General features: G+C 37.4%; 1 pseudogene; it reads right to left on the reverse strand.

The window, feature by feature from the left end:
* Positions 1-6,775: 6,775 nt before the first annotated feature.
* On the reverse strand, positions 6,776-13,115 carry LOC144256421 (uncharacterized; annotated as a pseudogene).
* Positions 13,116-24,164: the final 11,049 nt, after the last annotated feature.

Consider the following 24,164-nt stretch of genomic DNA (forward strand, 5'->3'; position numbering starts at 1 on the left):
GTTAGCAATATAAAAAGTCAATATTGGCAAGAATTCCAGATACAGTGTTTGGAGTCTATGAACATGCTTTTGTTTCAAGTAGCAAAGGGGAATTGAAATTTAAAGGATGGAATACAGTGTAGTAATTTATTAACTAATAATCTATAAATAAGCTTTCCTTTAGGGAAAAATAAAGATGATGTCTAAATATTATAATTCCTGGAATGGCTTCATGCATTACTATATTATTTAAATAGCTAATATATATGAATAATTTTGGACTGTCCCAAACGTTCAAATGGTTCACAATGAACAAAATCTCACATTCATCCATTTAGTATGGCAATATCCTCAGTATTAATATATTTTAAATGTAAATTTTGCACAAATATTTTCATTCTATAAAGAGAATATTTCCTATTTATAGCCCATGAAAGAAAAGTGGAAGCAGGTTCTTTAAATTTCAGAGGGGTCTACATTTTATTTAAGGATGCACATTTAATATTCCAACTTACATTTCTCATAAAAATGAACATAAGAATAAGGATCGATTTCAATATAACATTGTTAATGTCTTATAAAAGTAGAAATTCTGAGTTACTAGATCATATTTTCTTTGTTAATGGTAGCTATATTATATATCAAAATTGATTTGATTGGTAAAGTCATTTATTTATTATGTTGTGTTTTCCTAGTAGCTGGTATTATAAAACAGAATAAACTTAGATTCCTGCCTTAGACAAAGTTTCAAGTTAATAGAATATACTAGGTACTTAGTGTAAGTATAATACTTAGTACAATGTACTAAGTACTAAGTTACTAGTGTATTCTAGTAACTTGAAAAGGAAGTGGTAAGGAAATTGTGATTGATCCCAAGGTTTTCTGCTTGAGGAAGGGTGACTTGGGACAACATTCAGTAGAAATGTCAAGAATTCAAAGAACTAGTTCCAGATTTTAGAGGGAATGCCGTCAATTTTTCTCCATTCAGAATGATGCTAGCCTGAGGCTTAGCATAGATTGATTTTACAATATTGAGGTATGTTTCTGTTATCCCTAGTTTTTCTAGAGTTTTGAACATAAAGAGATGCTGTACTTTGTCGAATGCTTTTTCCGCATCTATCAAGATGATCATATGGTTCTTATTTTTAAGTCTATTAATGTGGTGAATAACATTTATTGATTTCCGTATACTGAACCAGCCTTGCATCCCAGGGATGAATCCTACTTGATCATGGTGCACAATTTTTTTGATATGTTTTTGTATCCGATTCGCTAGAATTTTATTGAGGATTTTTGCATCTAGGTTCATTAGAGATATTGGTCTGTAGTTTTCTTTCTTTGAAGTGTCTTTGTCTGGTTTAGGAATCAGGGTGATGTTGGCCTCGTAGAATGAATTTGGAAGTTCTCCCTCTTTTTCTATTTCCTGGAATAGCTTGAAAAGTATTGGTGTTAGTTCCTCTTTAAAGGTTTTGTAAAACTCTGCTGTATACCCATCCAGTCCTGGGCTTTTCTTAGTTGGTAGTCTTTTGATGGTTTCTTCTATTTCCTCAATTGATATTGATCTGTTTAGGTTGTCTATATCCTCCTGACTCAATCTGGGCAGATCATATGACTTAAGAAATGTATCGATGCCTTCACTATCTTCTATTTTATTGGAGTATAAGGATTCAAAATAATTTCTGATTATCTTCTGTATTTCTGAAGTGTCTGTTGTGATATTGATTTTTTCATCCTGTATGCTTGAGTTCTCTCTCTTCTTCTCTTCGTTAGCATGGCTAAGGGTCTATGGATCTTATTTATTTTTTCAAAGAACCACCTTTAAGTTTTATCAATTTTTTCAATTGTTTCTTTTGTTTCCATTTCATTAATTTCAGCTCTGATTTTAATTATTTCTTGCCTTCTACTTCTTTTGCTGTTGTTTTGCTCTTCTTTTTCTAGGATTTTGAGATGAAGTATGAGATCATTTATTTGTTGGATTTTTCTTTTTTTAAGGAATGAACTCCAAGCAATGAATTTTCCTCTTAGAACTGCTTTCAATGTGTCCCATAGATTCCTATATGTTGTGTCTCTGTTTTCATTTATCTCTAAGAATGTTTTAATTTCCTCCTTGATGTCTTCTATAACCCATTGATTACTCAGTAACCTATTGTTCATTCTCCAAGTGATGCATGATTTTTTCTTCCTTCTTTTATCGTTGGTTTTCAGTTTCATTCCATTATGATCAGATAAGATGCATGGTATTATCTCTACTCCTTTATATTGTCTAAGAGTTGCCCTGTGACATAATATATGATCTATTTTTGAGAAGGATCCATGTGCTGCTGAGAAAAAAGTGTAACTGCTTGATGTTGGGTGGTATATTCTATATATGTCAATTAAGTCTAGGTTATTAATTGTGTTATTGAGTTCTATAGTTTCCTTATTCAACTTTTGTTTGGAAGATCTGTCCAGTGGTGAGAGAGGTGTGTTGAAGTCTCCCATGATTATTGTATGGTGGTCTACTAGACACTTGAACTTGAGAAGAATTTGTTTGATGAACATAGCTGTACCATTGTGTCGGGCATATATATTTATGATTGTTATGTCTTGTTGGTGTATGGATCCCTTGAGCAGTATGTAGTGTCCCTCTTTATCCCTTTTGATTAACTTTGGCTTGAAATATATTTTATTTGATATGAGTATGGACACTCCTGCTTGTTTCCGAAGTCCATATGAGTGATATGATTTTTCCCAACCTTTCACCTTCAGTCTAGGGATGCCCTCTCTCACCACTTCTGTTCAACATAGTTCTCAAAACACTGGCCAGAGCAATTAGACAGATGAAAGAAATTAAAGGCATAAAAATAGGAAAAGAAGAACTTAAATTATCACAATTTGCAGATGACATGATTCTATACCTAGCAGACCCAAAAGGGTCTACAAAGAAACTATTAGAGCTAATGAATGAATTCAGCAATGTGGCAGGATATAAAATCAACACGCATAAATCAAAGGCATTCTTATATATCAGCGACAAATCCACTGAAATGGAAATGAGGGCAACCACTCCATTCACAATATCCTCAAAAAAAAATAATACTTGGGAATCAACCTAACAAAAGAGGTGAAAGACTTATACAATAAAAACTACAGAACCCTAAAGAGAGAAATAGAAGAAGATCTTAGAAGATGGAAAAATATACCCTGTTCATGGATAGACAGAACTAACATCATCAAAATGGCGATATAACCAAAAGTTCTCTATAGGTTTAATGCAATACCAATCAAAATCCCAAAGGCATTTCTTGTAGAAATAGATAAAGCAATTATGAAATTCATATGGAAAAATAAAAGACCCAGAATAGCAAAAACAACTCTAAGCAGGAAGTGTGAATCAGGCGGTATAGCAATACCAGATCTCAAACTATACTACAGAGCAATAGTAACAAAAACAGCATGGTACTGGTACCAAAACAGGCGGGTGGACCAATGGTCAGAATAGAGGACACAGAAACCAATCCACAAAACTATAATTATCTTATATTTGATAAAGGGGCTAAAAGCATGAAACAGAGGAAGGATAGCATCTTCAACAAATGGTGCTGGGAAAATTGGAAATCCATATGCAACAAAATAAAACTGAATCCCTTTCTCTCACCATGCACAAAAGTTAACTCATAATGGTTCAAGGAGGTAGATATCAAATCAGAGACTCTGCGTCTGATAGAAGAAAAGGTTGGCTACGATCTACATATTGTGGGGTCGGGGTCCAAATTCCTCAATAGGACACCCATAGCACAAGATTTAATAACTAGAATCAACAAATGGGACTTACTCCAACTAAAAAGTTTTTTCTCAGCAAAAGAAACAATAAGAGAGGTAAATAGGGAGCCTACATCCTGGGAACAAATTTTTACTCCTCACACTTCAGATAGAGCCCTAATATCCAGAGTATACAAAGAACTCAAAAAATTAAACAATAAGAAAACGAATAACCCAATCAACAAATGGGCTAAGGACCTGAACAGACACTTCTCAGAGGAGGATATACAATCAATCAATAAGTACATGAAAAAATGCTCACCCTTTTTTTTTTTTATGGAAAAATGTGGATGTGTAACCGATGTGATTCTGCAACTTGTATTTGGGGTAAAAATGGGAGTTCATAACCCACTTGAATCAAATGTATGAAAGATGATATGTCATGAGTTATGTAATGTTTTGAACAACCAATAAAAAATAAATAAAATAAATAAAAAATAAAAATTCTCACCATTTCTAGCAGTCAGAGAAATGCAAATCAAAACCACCCTAAGATACCATCTCACTCCAGTAAGATTGGCAGCCATTAGGAAGTCAAACAACAACAAGTGCTGGCGAGGATGTGGGGAAAAGGGTACACTTGTACATTGCTGGTGGGACTGCAAATTGGTGCAGCCAATTTGGAAAGAAGTATGGATATTTCTTGGAAAGCTTGGAATGGAACCACCATTTGACCCAGCTATTCCCCTTCTCCGTCTATTCCCTAAAGACCTAAAAAGAGCATGCTACAGGGACACTGCTACATCGATGTTCATAGCAGCACAATTCACAATAGCAAGATGCTAGATGCGCTTCAATAGACAATGGATAAAAAAAATGTGGCATTTATACACAATGGAGTATTACTCTGCATTAAAAAATGACAAAATCATAGAATTTGCAGGGAAATGGATGGCATTAGAACAGATTATGCTAAGTGAAGCTAGCCAATCCCTAAAAAACAAATGCCAAATGTTTTCTTTGATATAAGGAGAGTAACTAAGAACAGAGTTGGGAGGAAGAGCATGAGAAGAAGATTAACATTAAAAAGGGGTGAGAGGTGGGAGGGAAAAGGAAAGAGAAGGGAAATTGCATGGAAATGGAAGGAGACCCTCATGGGGTCTACATACAAAAGGAAGTGAGGGGAAAGGGGAAAAAAACAAGGGGGAGAAATGAATTACAGTAGATGGGGTAGAGAGATAAGATGGGAGGGGAGGGGATGGGGGATGGTAGAGGATAGGAAAGGTAGCAGAATACAACAGACACTAGTATTGTAAGGGTCCGGTGAAACGTCGGAGAAAGAGACCACAAGAGATTGTTTTATGCAACAGCAGAAGGGAGGGTTTATTTGGAGACCAGCATGCTAGGGCCCAGAGCTCTCTATAGCAAAGAGAGATGGAGCCCTGAGAACAGCTTGAGCAGAGCTTATATACTTTTCTTGGAGAGGGCAGGGAGGGAAGTTCATTGACAGGTCAGGGCGAGTGAGCAGTTTGCCTGCAACCGAGTGAGGGAGTGTATCCTGCAGTTTGGCAGTTTGGGACAGCACATTCTGGGAACAAGATTAGCAAACAGTTCACAGTTGGGGACAACACATGCTGGGAACAAGATTTCAACAGTGTTTTGTTAAGCATATAGAAAAACAGAGTGACAAGTATCTATTTTATTAACCTTTCATTTCCCACTTCTTCTTCTGGCTACTTTTAATCATAAAAGTGATTATTGGGGGGTATCACATTCTGTGTCTGCTAGTGGGGTATATTGTTGTTTGATTACCATAAGTTTGACTTGTCCAATTTGGGATTGGAGAAAGGAAACTACACGATTGAGCAAACAGGGTTCTAGAGTTAGCAACAATATAAGAATTATTAGAGGACCGGTCAGGGCTGATAAAAGTGTACTTAACCAGGGGGACTGTCTGAACCAAGACTCATATCACCCTTTTTGGGCCTCTCTCTCTCGTTGATGCTCTTTAAGGCATCTTTTTAATTTACTCATAGATTTTTTTTTTTATAACTCCAGTATGGTCGGCATAAAAATAACATTCTTCCCATAATGCAGCACAAAGGTTTTCTTCTCTCAAGAAGAGGAGGTCAAACCCTTGCCTGTTCTGTAAAACAACTTCAGAGAGAGAGGTTAAAGATTCCTGCAAAGTTGTGATGGAGGTTTCTAATATTTTTAAGTTTTGGTCCATTGTTGTTTCTAATTGGGTCATTTGTTGTGTCCTATGGACCAGGGCAGTGGTCCCTGTGCCCACCCCTGCAGCAATTCCCATTCCTAATAAGATGGCTAAAGTGAGGGATATAGGTTCCCGGCGGAACCGGGTTGTATGCCCCTCTATTTGATCTTTAAATGAACCTGCGTCATGATAGAGCACTCTGGGAAACATCTGCACCATTACATAATTAATCACATCTGTTGACTATTTTATGAAAACATAAATAATGTTTAAGTATATAGAATTATACTGTTGTAGGGACGGACAAGGCAAGGCACCTAAGATAGCACTGAAGACAGGGAAACAGTCCTATTTGGTTGTAACCTTCTGTTGTAATCAATTAATCCCTTGAACCCCAAGTTTAGGTAGTTTCAGAATTTTGTACTCAACAAGTAACGGAAGGGACTCAGAAGTTTACAGTCTGCAGAAGTTCACAAAAAGCAGTTTTTGTTTTTTTTCTCTGTTATGGGCAAGTTAACTTTTCAAGGACACCTGGGAGGGGGAGAATTTTTTTTTTCCCTTGCCAGCTGTTACCATGGAGCCCAGTTGATAACTTTTTTTATCTTAGAAATGTAGCCATCTCTGTGAAGTCCCAGCTCAAGGCCAGAGGCCTTGTTCACATATTTTGTGAAAAACTAGTAAGGGGGTGTCTAGCTTAGGAGTGCTGATTTTGCTAGCCAGTGGCCAAGTAGAACAGGGCAACATGAAAAGAGGAGGTTTATCTATACTGAACTCTTTTATAGGGACTCTTTTGCTGAAGTCCTGAAGTCAGCCATAGTGAAGACTTCTGGAGAAGGTCAGTTAAGACTTTTCTGTGGACCTGGTATAGAGGGGGAGGACGGGGAAGGCGGTGCTGAGAGCAGCTCCGTGGATCTGAGAATGAGGAAGGAGAGATGTAAAAGAATAATGGGAAAGGGGTTTGGGATTTTCCTAGCAACAAAAACTTGAGTAGTAGAACAGGTAGAACAGATGAGAAGACTGGAGTGAGTATCCCAAAAAGCCTGTGAGGGACTTTAAATTTTTAGTAACCTGTTTTTAGTAATGATAAAGTAATTTTAAAGGCCATTTTCATTATATCTTGGATAGGGGTCTGAGGGCTCTCCTCAGCTGGTTTGAGCTTTGGGTTAGCTGGTAAGAGGACCTGGTGGGACCCGGTGTGGGCACTGACAGGAGAAGAGAGGAGTGAATGGGTGGAGAGATACCTCAGTACCTGTTACTTCAGCAAGGGGGCAATGGTCTGAGAACTGGCGGAGGTTTGGGTTCCATCAGGTAGCCCCTGTATGTTTACATCCTTATGACTTACAGAAGTCGGTTTTTCCCCCACACAGCCGTGACTGTTTGTGGCTTTGATAGTCTGCAGAGCAAACATAGTCATCTAGGTTAGCCAACCTGCATCTGGCTCTCGTGTCCCTACATCCATAATGTTTGTTTCTATTATCTATGGTATGGAAGGGATTTAGTGGAATTTTAGTGGGATCCTCTTCATCAGGGATACCCAATAGAAAAGACCTATAGCCAATTGACAAATGTCTGGGTGGAGAGATGGCCATCAGGTCCCTAAGGGGGATGTATGTGAGATAGACCATACTTCCTGTCCAGTAGGATTTATGATCAGCCATTGTTACTGAACGGGCTGATGAGGGTTAGGACTACTGGTGGTCAAGGGGAGAAACTATAGCCCTATCCACTCGGCGCAATTTGAGAGGGTTACCAGTCTTTTCCAATTTCCAGCCAGAGTCTGGATAGGGCACAGGCTTGAGATGAGAGGCATGGATCCAGGAAGTGATTCCATCTACCTTTACCACTGTAGGTGTTATAAGTAGCACCTGGTATGGTCCTTTCCAGCGGGGTTCTAGGGATGACACCTGATGTCGTCTTACGTAGACAAAGTCTCCTACTTGATATCGGTGTGGAGTCCCTTCGTCCCCAGGTTGGTAGGTAGTGGCCAGCTGTTTCCATAGGTATCTCTGGGTTCTTTCAAGAGCTTTAAGTCTGTCAAGCAAGGGGGTGTGGAAGGGATTGTTAGGTCTTAGAGTTGGGGTTAGGTCCCTTACTGGAGGAGGGGCACCATAGAGAATTTCATAGGGGGTGAGGTTACACAAAGAAACAGAGGGAATATTTTTTTTTGTACAAAACAGTGCATAAGGCAGGAGCATAGTCCAATCTTTTATGCCGGTCTCCAAGCTTAATTTCGTCAAGGTCTCTTTAATGGTTTTATTCATTCTTTTTATCTGTCCTGAGCTCTGGGGTCTATAAGCGCAATGTAACCTCCAATTAATCCCCAGGGTCCTGGTTAACCCCTGACTTACCTGGGCCACGAATGCCAGTCCATTATCAGACCTTATTACCTTAGGCAGGCCGTATCTCGGAAAAATATCTTCTAGGATCTTCTTGACTACTATTTGCACCGTTTCTTTTTTGTGGGGAAGGCTTCAATCCATCCTGAAAATGTATCTACAAAGATTAGGAGATATTTAAGTCCATACCTTGCTGGCTTAATTTTAGTAAAGTCCACTTCCCAAAATTGTCCTGGTCTGGTTCCTCGAAGGCACCTTCCTACAGGCAGCTTGGAGGGGTAAGCATTAACCAATTGATAGACCCGACAGGCTTTTGTTACCCGTTCAGCTATTTCCTTTCGCTGTGAGCCGGTTACTGGAAAACTCTGTTCTTGATCCTTCAGGAATGCCTGCAATTTCTTTGAACCAAGGTGAGTGAGTTGATGTACATTTTTAACGTAGTGTAGGGCTTTCTGAAATTGCAGGCTGGGCTCAGTAAAGTCGAGGAGTTCAGTGTCAGTGTTCTTATGTTCCCCCGGTGTGGAAAGTGTTAACATGGTTACTCCGTTTAGGGCTGCCAATTTAGCCTCTTCATTTGCCCTCTTGTTAGATGGGGGTGGTATCTGCACAATGGTTTGTTTTCTGGGCTCAGTGAGCCATTGTTTATCGCCCCTAAGGGAATAGCCCAGGAAGATTACTTCTTGCTGGCAAATTTGGGCCTTTTTGGCAGAAGCTCGGATAATAGTGCTTGGGTCCCAGACTCACAGTTTTCCTTGGTATTGGCTGTCAGTAGCAGGTCATCCACATATTGAAGCAGGGTGACTTCGGGGTTGAGTTGTTGAGATCTCTGTGGAGGGCTTCATCAAAGAGAGTGGGGGAGTTTTTTAGTTGACCAGACATTCTGGTTTCTGGGTTTACCCACTTGAAAGCAAACAGCAACTGACTATCTTTATGCAGAGGCAAGCAAAAGAAAGCATCTTTTAAGTCCAGGACAGTGTACCATTTTTGCTCAGGGTTCAGGGTGCTAAGCAGATTGTACGGATTAGGTACTGTGGAGTGAATGTCCTACACTCTGTTGTTGGTTTCTCTTAGGTCTTGAATGGGGCGATAGTCCCCAGTTTTTAGCCTTTTTACTGGTAGCAGGGGAATGTTCCAGGCTGATTGACAGGGTCTTAGGACCCTTAAGGCCAGATATTTCTGAATATGGGGCCTTATCCCATTTTTAGCTTCTTTGCTCAGAGGATATTGTTTAATATTAATTGGGGAGGCTGAGGTTTTTAACTCCACTGTTATTGGAGGTTGTTTTATGGCTAGGCCTAACCCAACAGTTTCTGCCCAGGCATCTGGGTAATCTGTTATCCATTTCTGGAATAGCTTGCCTGTTTGATCAGTCTTGGGGGGTGTGAAGAGTTGATGTTCATCTTCTACTGACATAGTTAAAGCCATGACTATAGGAGTTTTTACTGAAGGATTTAGAAATTTCATTTGGGGGCCTTCAGGGTTAAAAGTTATTTTGGCCCGGAGTTTGGTGAGCAGATCTTTGCCCATCAATGGGACTGGGCATTCTGAGATCATTAGGAAGGAGTGATGGACTTTTTTTTTTTTTTCCCCAGGTCCATGGTCCTCCTAGTTGTCCAAGCCCGATATTTACTGCCGTTAGCCTCTTGAATTAGAGACCTTTTAGTTGATAGAGGGCCCAATGGGGCCTTAAGGGCTGAGTATATTGCCCCTGAATCCTTTTCAAAGTTTACTTTTTTTTAGTCATCCTCCAGAGTTAAAATGGCTGGCTGGCGTGGCTGTTTCTTTCTAGGGCACTCTTTGGCCTAGTTTCCTTTTTCTCTACAGTAGACATATTGATCTGAGGCCAGAGGTGGCTTTTGGCATGGACCCAGGTATCCCTTTCTGTCTCCCTGTTTCTTAACTTTCGGCCTATGTCTCAGTCTGTCTTTTGTTTCTTTCATCCTCCCTTTCTTTCTCCCTCCTTTGTTCCTTCTCTTCCTCAGTTTCTCTCTTATAGTATACCTTCTCAGCTTCTCTGACTAAATCTCTCAAAGTCATATCTTGTAATCTATCTAAGCGTTGTAACTTTCTTTTAATATCTAGGGCAGCTTGCCCAATAAAGGTCATCGTGACAGATGTTTTTTGATCCTCTGCCTGAGGATTGAAAGGAGTATATCTCCTATAGGTCTCCATAATTTTCTCTAGAAACATAGAGGGAAATTTATCAGGCCCTTGAATAATCTCTCTTACCTTGGCCAAATTAGTGGCTGCTCGGAGACCCGCTATTAGAGCCCCGTGATAAGTGGACAGATGCTCCCTACCTTCAAAGGTGTTGGGGTCCCAGTTGGGTTGGTTCAAGGGGAAGTTGTGTCGGTTGCCCATCTGGTCCGAGGAATTTTTTTTTAGTTTTCAGGAGGATTCTCTTTTGAGTTCTTTTAGCTGGGCCAGTTTCTTCCTGGGGAGGCGGGGCTGTGTGTGCCATGGGGGAGTCATCTGGAGGGTACTGGGCCGGCTTAACCTCCTCCAGTGGTGGAGAAGCTGAGTCAGCAGCAGGGGAATCATTTAGAGGGTGTTGGGGGTTGGGGAACGAAGGCAGGGGATAAGGAAAGGGAGGAGAGTCCAGCAGAGTCAAATCTTGAGACTCAGGGAGAACAAAGGATGGAGAAGGAGCGGAGGGTTTGAGAGATAGAATCGTGGGGGGAGGGGTAGGAGCAGGGATAAGAAAAGGCTTCACCCACGGAGGAGGAGATTCACAGAGGTTCTGCCAAGTTAAGATATACGGCTGTTGATCTGGATGGCTATGTGGCCCCAGCTGAAAGACAAAGACAATATCTCTGACTTTTTAAATTAGTGGGAAGTAGAAAGATCCTTCTGGAGGCCATCCAATTCCAAAGGCAGGCCATTCTGAGGCACAGAGAGTCTGCCAGGTCTGGCGTTTTACTGAAAAAGAAAGATTCTGAGCCCTTAAGTGGACTTCAGTCCAGTGAATGACTCTGTCCCATAATGAAAGTTACTTGAACAAAGACAGGGACAATACAAATGTGACACAAACACAGACACACAGTAAACAGTAAACATGTAACACAAGTTCAGAGGCAAAGATTAAAAACAGACAGTGAATTCAACCTGAGAGAAAGAATTGCCGGCAAGACCAGACGGGTTGGCAGCAGAATACAGATGAGGGCACCTCCATCCCTCCCAGATGGGGGCACCTCCGTCCCCCCCAGAGTCTTTCAAAGCGTCCCTTGAAAGACCGTGGCCTGTGGCTTCTTGACACGTCTGTCACCACCGCCAGGGGGAGCTTACGCTCTCCGCTAGCAACCACATTCTGCCAACCTAAACCGAAAAACCAGAAGCTCTGAGAGCTTTCGCTCTTCTCTGAGCCAAAAACCAGAAGCTGTGCGATCGCAAAGGAAAAACAAGGAGGAGAAGAAGGAGGAGGAGAAGAAGAAGAAGAAGATAAGGCGCCTTACTTACCCCCCTAAAGGAGTCTTGTTGAGGTCTCCCTGTCCGGCGATGCGCAGTTCCCGGCCAACGCACCAAATGTAAGGGTCCGGCAAACGTCGGAGAAAGAGACCACAAGAGACTGTCTTATGCAACAGCAGAAGGGAGGGTTTATTTGGAGACCAGCATGCTAGGGCCCAGAGCTCTCTATAGCAAAGAGAGATGGAGCCCTGAGAACAGCTTGAGCAGAGCTTATATACTTTTCTTGGAGAGGGCAGGGAGGGAAGTTCATTGACAGGTCAGGGCGAGTGAGCAGTTTGCCTGCAACCGAGTGAGGGAGTGTATCCTGCAGTTTGGCAGTTTGGGACAGCACATTCTGGGAACAAGATTAGCAAACAGTTCACAGTTGGGGACAACACATGCTGGGAACAAGATTTCAACAGTGTTTTGTTAAGCATATAGAAAAACAGAGTGACAAGTATCTATTTTATTAACCTTTCATTATAGCAATATGTAAAACAGTGGATGTGTAACTGATTTGATGCTGCAATCTGTATATGGGGTAAAAATGGGAGTTCATAAACCACTTGAATCAAAGTGTGAAATATGATATGTCAAGAACTATGTAATGTTTTGAACAACCAACAATAAAAATTAAAGGAAAAAAAAAAGAATTTGAAGAACTAGATTTTATGGGAAATTCCATTTTAAATTGTTTTCAAGTAATCTTGGATTCTTCATAGACAATTTTGTAATAATAATTTCCAGTGTGATAGACATAGGGCTTGAGATGGAAATATGGTTACTGAAACTGTTACACTAAGAGCTCTCTCAGATCCTCTAAGTAAAATTATAAGAGGACAAAGGATAGAACTCTGGAATATAAATACATTGTATTCAAATGATGCCCTTCACACTTAAAATGCTGAAAGGAAAATACCATATTTTCTACCATGCCTCACAGAGAGTGCTATTGAATGGTCTGTAAATTCCATCTGAAAATTGGGAAATTGAATCTCAGAGACTAAGTGACAGAGTGGTGAATGGTCATATTCGAGGGGGACAATAAAACCAACATCTCTGGATCTGCTTTCAGAGCTTTCTCACTTTTTTCCTATGTCACAATGACTTAGGGATGTGACAGAAAGAGTGAACTTTTAGATGAGGAGGGTAGTAGATATTGTCAAGAAAAATAATTATTTGTTTTTTTTTGTAGCATGAGGACAAGAAAGTAGGAGTTTGTAGATACTGGCAGGAGAGAAAAGAGTGGTAATCAATGAAGTGCAAATGGTCCCCAACTTTTAATGATTGAACTTAGGATTTTTCTACTTTATCATGGTATAAAGGTGACTTCAATTCAGTAGAAACTGTACTTCGAATTTTGAACTTCGATATTTTTCTGTGCTAGTGATAAGAGGCATGGTACTTTCTCAAGATGCTTGTGGATAACTTGCAAGAAAAAAGGAACCTTAATCCTACAATCTCAAAAAAAAAAAAAAAAAGACTGAATTCACTGAAAGAATGACCTTGGGAGTTGCCTTGAGAACCTTTAGATAAGATTTCAGCCCAGCCAACCTCTTGATTTCAGCCCTATGATACCCTGAGAAGAGGTTGCTGCCGTGCTGCTCCTGACTTTCAGCCTACAGAACTGTGCACAAAAGAGTGTTGTGTTTAGCCACTAAGTTTGCAGAAATTCGTTCTTCAGCAGCAGAAAACTAGAAGAGCATCTGTCTTCTGGGTTTTTGAGTTGCCGTGCCCAGTCTCTGCTGCCTTCCACTAAGCACATGCCACTATATGCTCAGCATACAGCACAGACACTTAAGAAACCTTTGAAAATTGCCAAAGTCTTCAAAGAGAAAGGTAAAAAAAACCCCAAACCATCCAAGTCCACAACTAATGGTCTAGTCTACACTGCCAAATGGTAAAAATGGGAGGCAAGTGAGAAGAGTGAGAAAGAAGGAAAAGCTTGCCATTTCCCATATACAAAAGAGTGCTAAAAACAAAATAACCCATTTTTATGGAACCCCATGCTTCCCATAGTATATACTAATTATTTTAGGGTGAGATTGTAGGAATATAAGTACAATCCATATTGATTTTCTTATCATAGCTTCTAGAATCATCTGAATGAACTCAGAGCATGTTTTAATTCCTCTACATACTTCATGACATATTATTTTAAATTTCATGACTTTTTTGAGGTAAAAAGATCCTTTATATTGTTTCAGAGTCAAAAATCCTTTTTATTATTTCAGAGTCAATACATTTTATATTTATCCATTATTTCACAGACCCTACAATATTACAGAAATGTGCTGGAGATTTTCTTTAGTTCTGGTTGTGTACTTCATAATCCACCTGGGAAATATTCAAAATGTGAATTCAGTTGTTCTCCAAAAACAATAGAAAGTAGTGCCAAATTGAAATAGAAGTAAGCATTATGTCATATGTCAGCAATACATATGGAAAAAGCAAAGTGAAATTATATACTTATCAAAGTTAATAACAAACTTTATATTTTGGGAAGTAACAAGGCCACTAATAATCATACCACTGCACATGGAGAGCAACTGAGAAACAGATGTTTTAAGTGAATATGCTGCATAACTAAATCCATTAATAACATGTACATTAAAACACATCCTTGCTCCCCAACTGTTTATTTCTTTTCCAGATTCTGCATAGACTTGTTTTTATAGCTGTCTCTATGACTCAGACCATAAATATGCAAATGCCCTAATGCCTATTATGATAGCTTGGTGCTGCCTCTGAATTACTTGATCGCACCTAGGTAGACAATTAATACAATGTGCCTGGAGATAAATTGGTCACATTTTACATTCTTTTAATGCATCTTCCACCATGTTTTAATATCTATATCTTTTCTTAAGTTCCAACTATAATTTTTCCATCTCCTTGCATTCTTTTTTTAAACATAGTTTTCTCACAGATACTTGAGGGTTCTTTGGGTCTATTTACTATATTGAAGTTTTAATATGTATGTGGGAAACTCTCAGTCAAATTAAGATATTATGTTATAATTCAATTTAGAAAACATAATTTTCCAGTGAATCTTTCAGTCATTATCCTTTACTGTGCCAGAGAATATATTTAAAGATTGGTATGAATTAGCCTGGTAGCATCTGGTCCACTTGTTCCACTGAATTAGGGACTCCACATCTGTACTCTTTTTAAGTTTGGAATTGTGGCAGAAGCTGGATAATTGATATTCACCACTTATCATTAAAAGTTTTACTAACATTCTTTTAAATGGCCTCTTCCTACCATAGAGTTATTTTATTTTAAAAAGTTGAAGGTGGTTAAATAGAGAAGACATTGCTGGTGGAAGAAACCGATAAAACAAATGTGGGTCTTTGCGAAATATTCTTCATAAGATTATGTATTTTAGCAAAGTAAGTATTTTTGCCAAAATACTTATTTTTACATAGGCAGATGGGGACCCTCTCCACATTTCTTAGGAGAAGTTCTAAAAGTGGATGAATATAATGTTAGGTCTAGCAAAAGATTATGAAGAGAATAATCATCTGCCTAGGACTGTGAGTTTTGTAGGGTGTTTCTCACCAGGGGATAAATGGAATGTAAGCATGCATTTACAGATCGCCTTGTGGTTATAAGAATCTCATTTGGGCAGCTAGATCTGGAAGGCAGTGGTAAATCAGATTCAAAACCTGCAAATATGATTGTCCCGCTGTGCATGGATTATCAAAGTCCTAAAAAAGAACAGAACAAGACTTTTTCCTTATCGTCTCATGCAGTTTTGCTGTGCAGATCAGTCATGCTGGATTATGCTATTACCTACTGATTTTGCCATCTCGTGACCAATTTGAATGGACTGACAAAGTTTTGGGAAAATCCTGAAATCTATTACTGTTCTGTATTTTATTGGCAATAATTTTATGTTCTTTTACTCATTACTCATTACTCATCTGAATTCAAAAGTATATAAAGGTGTACTTTAACTTAAATCATAATTCTCACAATTGAAATTGAGTATTTTCTTGCAATCACTGTACTATTTTTTTTTTTTACTATCTACTTTAAAATGCTTAATGGTTTAGTTTGTTGCTAGAATATCAATCCAGGTTTGAAAACCAGGTTTGAAATTGCATTGAAATTTCATTGACTGACCATTTCATAGTTTTATTTTCTAAGTTTTATATACTTGATAGGAACTCTATCTCTTACCAAACAAAAAATTGCAAAGAAATAAAAAGGGTAAATATCTTGTATCATCAGTATAGGACCAGAACTGATCTTCAGTATTTCTAATTTAATGTATTGACAGATTTTGGTTCACATTATAAAAAGAAATGATGTTAAAGATATATAAATTAGCATTGATAACAGCTGTGACACTCTATTATCAATTCCTTCTTTAATTGATTTTAGGAGTTAGTTGGGCATTAATTGAATGGTCTGTTGTTATAAGTCTATTGATTATTTTAATGTAATTTATTACGAAACAGATGAACTCTATTTCTTTGGTTTCTATTGTATGCCCATGAGAAAAACAGCTTGAGGAATGGTTTAATTAATGAAGAAAAATTAGTTTATATGTTGATAAATTATAAAGAAAAGAAGCAGTTTTACCTTTCATTGCTTTAAGGAAATAATAGCATTCTTTCTTTGAAAACTGAATTTTGCTCAATTTTATCTTTGCATATACTATTTTAATTACAAGTTGATATTGGCACATAACTGCATTTATTCCTGTAACTTTGCACAGAAACAATTTAATTAGGTTTAAGTACAATTTAAAGTCTAGTTTACTTGGTCTCTTGCTTTTTCTAGAAGTGGATATTGAGTTTTGTCAAATGCTTTTTCTTCATTTATTAAAATAGTTGTACGGTCTCTTTAGGGCTGTTACTATGGTGCATTGGTTGATTTTTAAAATTTTAAGCCAAATTCATGTTTTCATGTGAAATCTCAGTAATGATATATTATACTTTTCATATATTTCAAATTGGAAATATGTTATTGAAGATATTGACTGATCTCTTTCCCAATGAATCTGGCTAGAAGCTGGTAAAATTAATTTGATCAAATAACTAACTTCTGTTTTCATTGATTTTTTTCTTCATTATTTTAATATTCTTATTTTTCCTTCTTGATTTATATTTAATTTGCTCTTTTCTTTGTGGTTTCCTTAGGTAGATGAAATCATTAATTTGAGAACTTTCTCTTCTACTATATGCTTCTAATGTTATAAATTTCCCTCTTTTTTATTGATGTATTTTTCACTGGTACATTACAGTTATTTAGAAAAGTAGAGTTCATTCTGATACATTCACACATGTGCATTTCACAGTCTGGTTAATTTCATGCTGCTATTCCTCCCTGCTTTCTCATCTCTCTTACCTCTCCAGCATTACCCTTCCTGTCTTCCATGATTCTCCCTTCTATTTTCATGAGATGCTCCCACCCTAGATTTTTCTGAATTCCTTGCATCTCTCTAGCTTCCACACTTATTAGAAAACATTTGACCCTTGAGTTTCTGAGCCTGGCTTATTTCACTCAGCATGATGTTTTCCTGTTTCATCCATTCACCAGCAAATGCCAGACTTTCATTCTTCTTAATGATGGAGTAAAACACCATTATATATATATATATATATATATATATATATATATATATATATATATATGTGTGTGTGTGTGTGTGTATACACATATGTATACATTTCTTTATTCAGTCATCTATTGAGGGACACCTAGACTGATTCTATAACTTGCCAAAATGTTGCATTAGGTGAATTTCACAAAAACTTTAATACATTGGGTTTTTATTTTCACTTGATTCAAGATAATAAGTTCTCTTGTGACTTTATATTAATACATGGTCATTTTAAATCATGTTGTTTAATTTCCAAGTATTTGGAAACTTCTCACACATATTTATTAATTACTAGTATAATTTCAATGTATTAGAGAATATGCTTTGTATCGTGTCATTTAAAAAAAATTATTGATACAAATGAACATGCATGAGCATTTCTCAGTTTACATTATGACAAAGTCATCTACAAAGTTTTGCCTATTGCAGTAGAAGCCTTATATTGTTGGCCACAGTTCTTTACCCAGTTCATTGTGCGCAGGGTGTTCTGCCACATCCACTGATTCCAGGCTCAACTTTATGACTTAGAAAATATGGTGGAATCAAAAGCTGTACTAAAATGCTTGCATATCCCCAGCTGTATTAAAATGCTTGCATATCCCCAGGCTAGCCTTCTGGAGGACAAGATGTGCAGAGTTAAGGGCGAAGCAGAGCTCAGTTGCCATAGGCAAGGTTATCCTATCCCACCTGACCTACAGTTGACCTCAGATAGAAATAAACTAGAAAATATTTGCTAGCTGACCACAGCTTCAATTGCTGACCTAAGTGAATCCTAGGAACTAAATAAATTGCTATTGCTCTGAGCTCATTAGGTTTGGGGAGTTTTGATATACAACATTATTGTGGCAATAGATAACTGCTATGCAAAAAAATGATCATTTGTATGTATTTTGAAAATGAAAAGAGTTCTGGAGAAGAAAATAGTAAGGCATTACCCAATATTTTACATGTCTTCAGTAGAACTCTGAGGAATAAGGAAACGAGGTGGGGATGATTCATTCTGTTCATTTTTCTCATCACTGTTCTTTTAAAAATGATTAAAAAATACATTGTATAGTTTAATGACACAAAAATTTTAAAAATGGACTGCTCACATTTTATTAAATCTTGTAATACCTTTAATTCTTCCTGGGTTTTTTTTTTTGCAGTTTTAGTATTTTATTAATGATAACTATAATTTCTTTTTATGTTTTTTTAAGAAATGATTTTTATTCTCCTAGAGAGGTACATACTTTCCATAGAAATACTTCTGCAGATTGATAATGAGAACTACTGGAAAAACAGGCCAGGCATGCAGTAATTTACCTGTAGGCAATTATTCTGAGACATAGTTTAAAGAATTTTAGAAATTCTTACAACACAAAATGAGTTCCATCTCCCAATTTGTGTGGAAAGCTAAGATCAAGCTTTTCTTCTGATTAGATCCTTAGTAAAAAAAAAAAATCTTTCTCTCTAAAATCCTAGCACATGTCATACAAAAAAAAAATGGTCAAATTGAAGGCACTCGGGTGCAGAATGTAGCTATTGCATCTCATTTTTATATAATGATGTTAATAATTGTAAGAATTTTAAACTTTTTGCAGAAGAGAAAACTTTGGCAGAATTACAGCTTTACTCTAAAGTGTGGATAAAAGAAAAGATCAAATTGCATATTTATAGTCTTAATTTCATGGGCCAAAAATAAATGTTGAAAAAGAGGCCAGTTCTTTGAAAGGTTGTAAAGATAGGCATTTAGTTTCAGTCAGGTTTTAACAGATTCAATTAATTCTATAAATTTTTATTATATGCTTGGCCTTCCTAAACTTTGTCCCTTATGCAAAAATCATAAAATCATTTACATAAGCAAAGTTTTGTGAAACCCTAATTTTCCAAAACAACACTTTTATGTAGATCATTGTACTCAGAAAAAATCCTTTCAGGCCTGTAGGGTAAGAATAGTAGTGAGCCTCAGGGGTGTTATGCTCAGTGTTGGTGATATTAAAGGCATAGGATCATGTAGAGAAAAAAGATGAACTTCCAAGGAAAGTGTAATTAAGGTTAACTTAGAAATCCAAATTTGAATCACAACTCAGATACCTAAGCTGTGAGACCTTGGGGGATTGTTTAACAACATTAGCATGCAATCTTTTAAGGTGAATTTGGGTATAATGGTGACCAATTTTTCATAAGATGGATATCAAGATTTAAAGAGGCAATATTCAATTTTCTCTCCCACATTAGGGCTGGGTGGTTGGGGTTATGGGAATGCTGGCATTTGAAGAGCTGGATAAGAGAGTGAGCTGTACCAGTTATGGGGTAAGGGATAACTAGGAGTTTCTAGAGTAGTAGCCATGATTAGGGACAGAAAGCAGAAAGACAGACTATCATTATATGGAATAACAATAATATTAATAGAAATGGTGACACTCATGAACAGTTGACTGTGGCCCAAAACCTGTTAAATGAGTAAAACACATTATTTTTTAACCCTCAGAAAAATCTCACAAGGTAAAAAGAAATGTTCCAGTGAGAAAATTGAGCAAGAAAGATGAAATGATATCATAGCCACCAGGTGGTAGATACGAAATTTATTCACCTGAGAATAAATAACTTAAACCACTATCCTATTCTAGCTTGATTTGGGCAGAGCGGAAAATACTGGGCCCTAAAATAATGTCTGCAACTGCAACTATCAAAAGTAAACAAGTAGGTCTAGAGTAGGTAGAAAGAAGAACTGATTTGCTCATTCAATTATAGATTCAACACACATTTATTAGGCTTTATAGGCTAGAAATAAAGTTGGGAGGAGGAAAACAGAAAAAAAAAAACAGTGGCCTCACAGAACTAGATAGTACAAGTGACAGACATTAAAACTGACATAAATAGTATCCTATCAGAGAACAGTAAGTATTAAAAGTGAAATAAAGCAGAGTGGGCGGGGAGAAAGGCTACTTCAAAAATGGTGACAAGAAAAGATTCTGTGAGGAGAATGACATTGGATCATTCTTGAATCATGACACTGACTCGTCCACTTAAAGAACTTGAGAAGCCCTTAAACAGAGGGAGCAGCAGGAGTGGAAGCCCTGAGATGAAAACCAGGCGATGTAAGTGAGGCCTAGAGATGGGGGAGAAGATTGGAAACCAATGAGCAGGAGCAGGAAGGATCCGATTATGTGGTATCTCTGGGCACTTCAGAGAGATTTCTGGACATACCATTTGAGAGTCACAGAGCCATAGTTCCTCTAAACAGGTCATGAGTGAAAGTTTCCGCCATGTTTGATAGGAAAATGTTAAAGGTCTCAAAATTTTGGGAAATGTCAAAATCAAACTTCTTACCTGTGTTTAATTCAAAGAATGTAATAAAAAAAATCACCTAGTCATTTCTCCCCATATTGATCTATTTATAAACCTTGGCTAATGAACTTCTTTGAAACCCTTATTACCCAAAGTAAAATAAAATAGACATTAAATTTAGGTTGTACTAGTGACCAGGTACATTATACTGGGAAAAGTAATTTAATTTCTATCAGTCCTTAATTTCTCATATAGAAAATGGAAAGGGGGCAGTATTGGATCAACTGATGTCCGAAGTCCCCACACTATCATGATGCTTCCATTTGCCATGTTACTCTCATTTAGAAAGACAGCAGAGTTTATCTCCAAAACCTTCAGTTATTTTTTTTTAACAGAAAAGAAATTAGAAGATTTAACATCAATAGCTCTCAAAGCCACCTAGAGAGTAGATATTGTTTTAGTGAGCTTTTTCACTGCTGTGACCAAAAGGCCTGACAAGAACAATTTTAGAAGGAAATTTGGGGGCTCATGGTTTCAGAGATCTCAGTCAATAGACAGCAGGTCTTGAGCCTCAGGGCTCAAGGTGAGCCAGAACATCATGGTGGAAGAGTGTGGTGGAAGGAAGTGGCTTGTAGGATGATTAGGAAGCAGAAAGAGACTAATCTCAGCTTACCAAATATACACCCCAAAGGCAGGCCCCCAAGAACTCACCTCCTCTAGCCATAGCCTACAAGCCTAGGGTCACTACTTAGTTAATCCCCATCAGGGGATTAATTCACTGATTGGGTTAAGGCTGTCATAACCAATCATTTCACCTTTGAATATTCTTGCATTTTCTCACATATGAGCTTTTGGGGAACATTTAATATTTAAACCATAACAATTAATTGCTATGGAGTACAAATACATATGCAAACATTACAGAGCACATCTTATTAATTGTGATTTTTCTCTATACATCAATTTTGTATTGACATACCAAATATTCCCCTGTAAGAGACAGTTTTATTATAGAAAACAAAGTGCACACACATTTATCTGGGAGCCTCAGTGTGACAGAGGTCTACTGGCCATTTCCTAGTGTGATGTTTTACTTATCTGTGATTAAGTTGTCAACCTGCTGGAAACAGACCTTCAATGATGATGAGGTATCCTGAGCTCTGTGCCAGGACATTAAATTGAACAATTTCTATCACAGGGAATTAAATTTCTACAACCTGCCACCTTCCCTAAGTAGAGGATTAAACAGAGCTTTAAAAGTGAGTTTCCATTGATCAGTTAAGGGATTTATTTGGGGCATACTTGAAAGTCACCTTTGACAGAAGTGTCAGAAATTTCTGCTCAACAGCAGATAATAAGCTGGGGCTTATGGGTTTTTTTTTTTGTAGTTGTTTTTGTTTATTATGTTGTTGGTGGTATGTTTTTGTTTTAGAGGAGAGTTAGATTTGTTAGTATCTGAAGAAAAATAACATTTCCCATCTGCAAAGCCACACCCTGTCCCTTGGAGGGTCTCCTTTGGAATGAGATGCTTTTCTGAGAAGCTACCCATTGTTTGAATTGATTTATCTCCAAAAGGAACCTCTTCAGGATTCTGTGCAGTTACTCAGTATTGTTGTCTTTTGTGAGGACTGGCCCTTCAGCAAATTTGCTAGTGAAAGTGAGTTCCAGCTTTCAAATAGCTGAAGTAAACCATCCATTTACTTCCAACTTGAACACCATTTATTTGAAGACAAAAATATTCATACATTTTATTTTGGTAATATTACCTTTTTTTTAATCATAACAACTGTATTGTCCCAATCAGCAGATCAGGTTGGCAATGTATCAGCATATTAAAATTAATTTAGCATTTGAATAAGTCTTATTTTAAACAAGCTTTTTTCCCCCCTTGTGCCTAAGAATTGTCAACATTACCTTACAGTATACCCATCTAAACTGCATTTTGTATTGGACAGAAACAAAATACAGCAACTTGAGTAAAAATAGGGAATACACATTTACCATAGTACCTCCTGAAGCTCCCTGGGCACTTCACCCTACCCAAACCAGAGCAAAACCATCTTTATCAGTTTACCAATCAGATGCTGCTGAGATAATTTAAAAACTCTAATAGAAATAACTTAGAAGGTTGACAAAACATGCTCTTAAATCTAGGAATCCCATAGACCCTGCCTTTCTTTGATATTGCCAGTATTTCCACCTAATGGTTTCATTGTGGGTAGTCCCAATGATTCCACAGGGTTCTTGCTTTTCTGTCCCCTTTTTGTGAAATCAAAATTGGATACATTGATTTCTAGATGACTTTATTTCACTCTGAAGTGTCCTTTAATAAAAAATCTTAAGATGTATAGATTTTCTTCCTAATGTTTGAAACCATTGAGGGTTTCAGTCACCAAATCTATAAATAAGCAAATACATTTAGCTTCTATGATATATTGTAGATACTAGATAGTATCAAACTGACCTATTTCTGTGCTATTTGTGCATTTGTTTCTGCCTTTTGGGCAAACCTGCTTTCCAAATTTGTCTATTTCTAAAATACCATTTAAATGTGAAGACACTGATTAATATTTTATTCTCCATTCTTCCTCATCATCTCACTTTAGAACCTTTGTGGGCACTTCCTTCTCTCTTCAGATCCTCTTTTCTTCATATCTGCATTTTTTCAGGAAAGTTCTTTATTGTTCATCAGTGAATCCATGCTTACCCCCTTCAACCCAAATGCTTTGACAAATGCAAATCTTCATCAGGTTTCTCTCACTAACAAGCCTTCATTAGCTTTCCTTTACCTTAAAATAAAACCTTAAACCCTTGTTCTAATGAACAAGTTCTGTGGGCGTACCCTAGGCTCTAGTATATCTGGTGTCATATTCTTTTCTTTCTTCTCTCTCTGCCATCAAACCAAACTTCTTTCAGCCCCCCTATCAAAGACAATCTTTCCCACCTGAAGTAACTTCACACACACTGAACCTTCATCATAGGATACTTTCACTCCTCACAGCCACCTGGATAATTCGTAGGATAATTCTTATAGATTTTTTCAGATAATGAATTTAATGTTAATTTCTTTGGAAAGATTTTGATGAGGTTCCAATTCATATTAGAGATTGGCAACTCTCATATCACCCCAAATTTGTCTTTCATAGCACCCATCATCCTTTTATCTGCTAAGTCTCTATATTCCCAGGTAGACTCTAAATGCCATATGACCAGAGACAATGTGCCAGTCACTGTTATATCTAAGCCACCTAAATGCTCTCCCCCATCTCTTCCTTTTGCTCATGTTCCCACTTGGTGACATCCAGCAATAGGAAAAATGAAGTGTCAGACCAGATAGCTAAAAATTTGAGAAATTTAAATCTACTGAGAAAAGTTACCAAAGAATAAGAGCTGCTTCTATCATTCTTATTTTTCCGTTTTCTGTGCTTTGTTTTGTTATGTTTTTGTTTCTGATAGGGAAAAAGGACAAGGTGGATAGATGAGTTCATTTGAAGGTCATTGCATTGAAGCATGAAAGAAGAAAATGGAATCAAGATAATCTCTGACTTACAAACTTAATACA

Source organism: Urocitellus parryii, chromosome 8, assembly GCF_045843805.1.
Source record: "Urocitellus parryii isolate mUroPar1 chromosome 8, mUroPar1.hap1, whole genome shotgun sequence".
Classification (NCBI taxonomy): domain Eukaryota; kingdom Metazoa; phylum Chordata; class Mammalia; order Rodentia; family Sciuridae; genus Urocitellus; species Urocitellus parryii.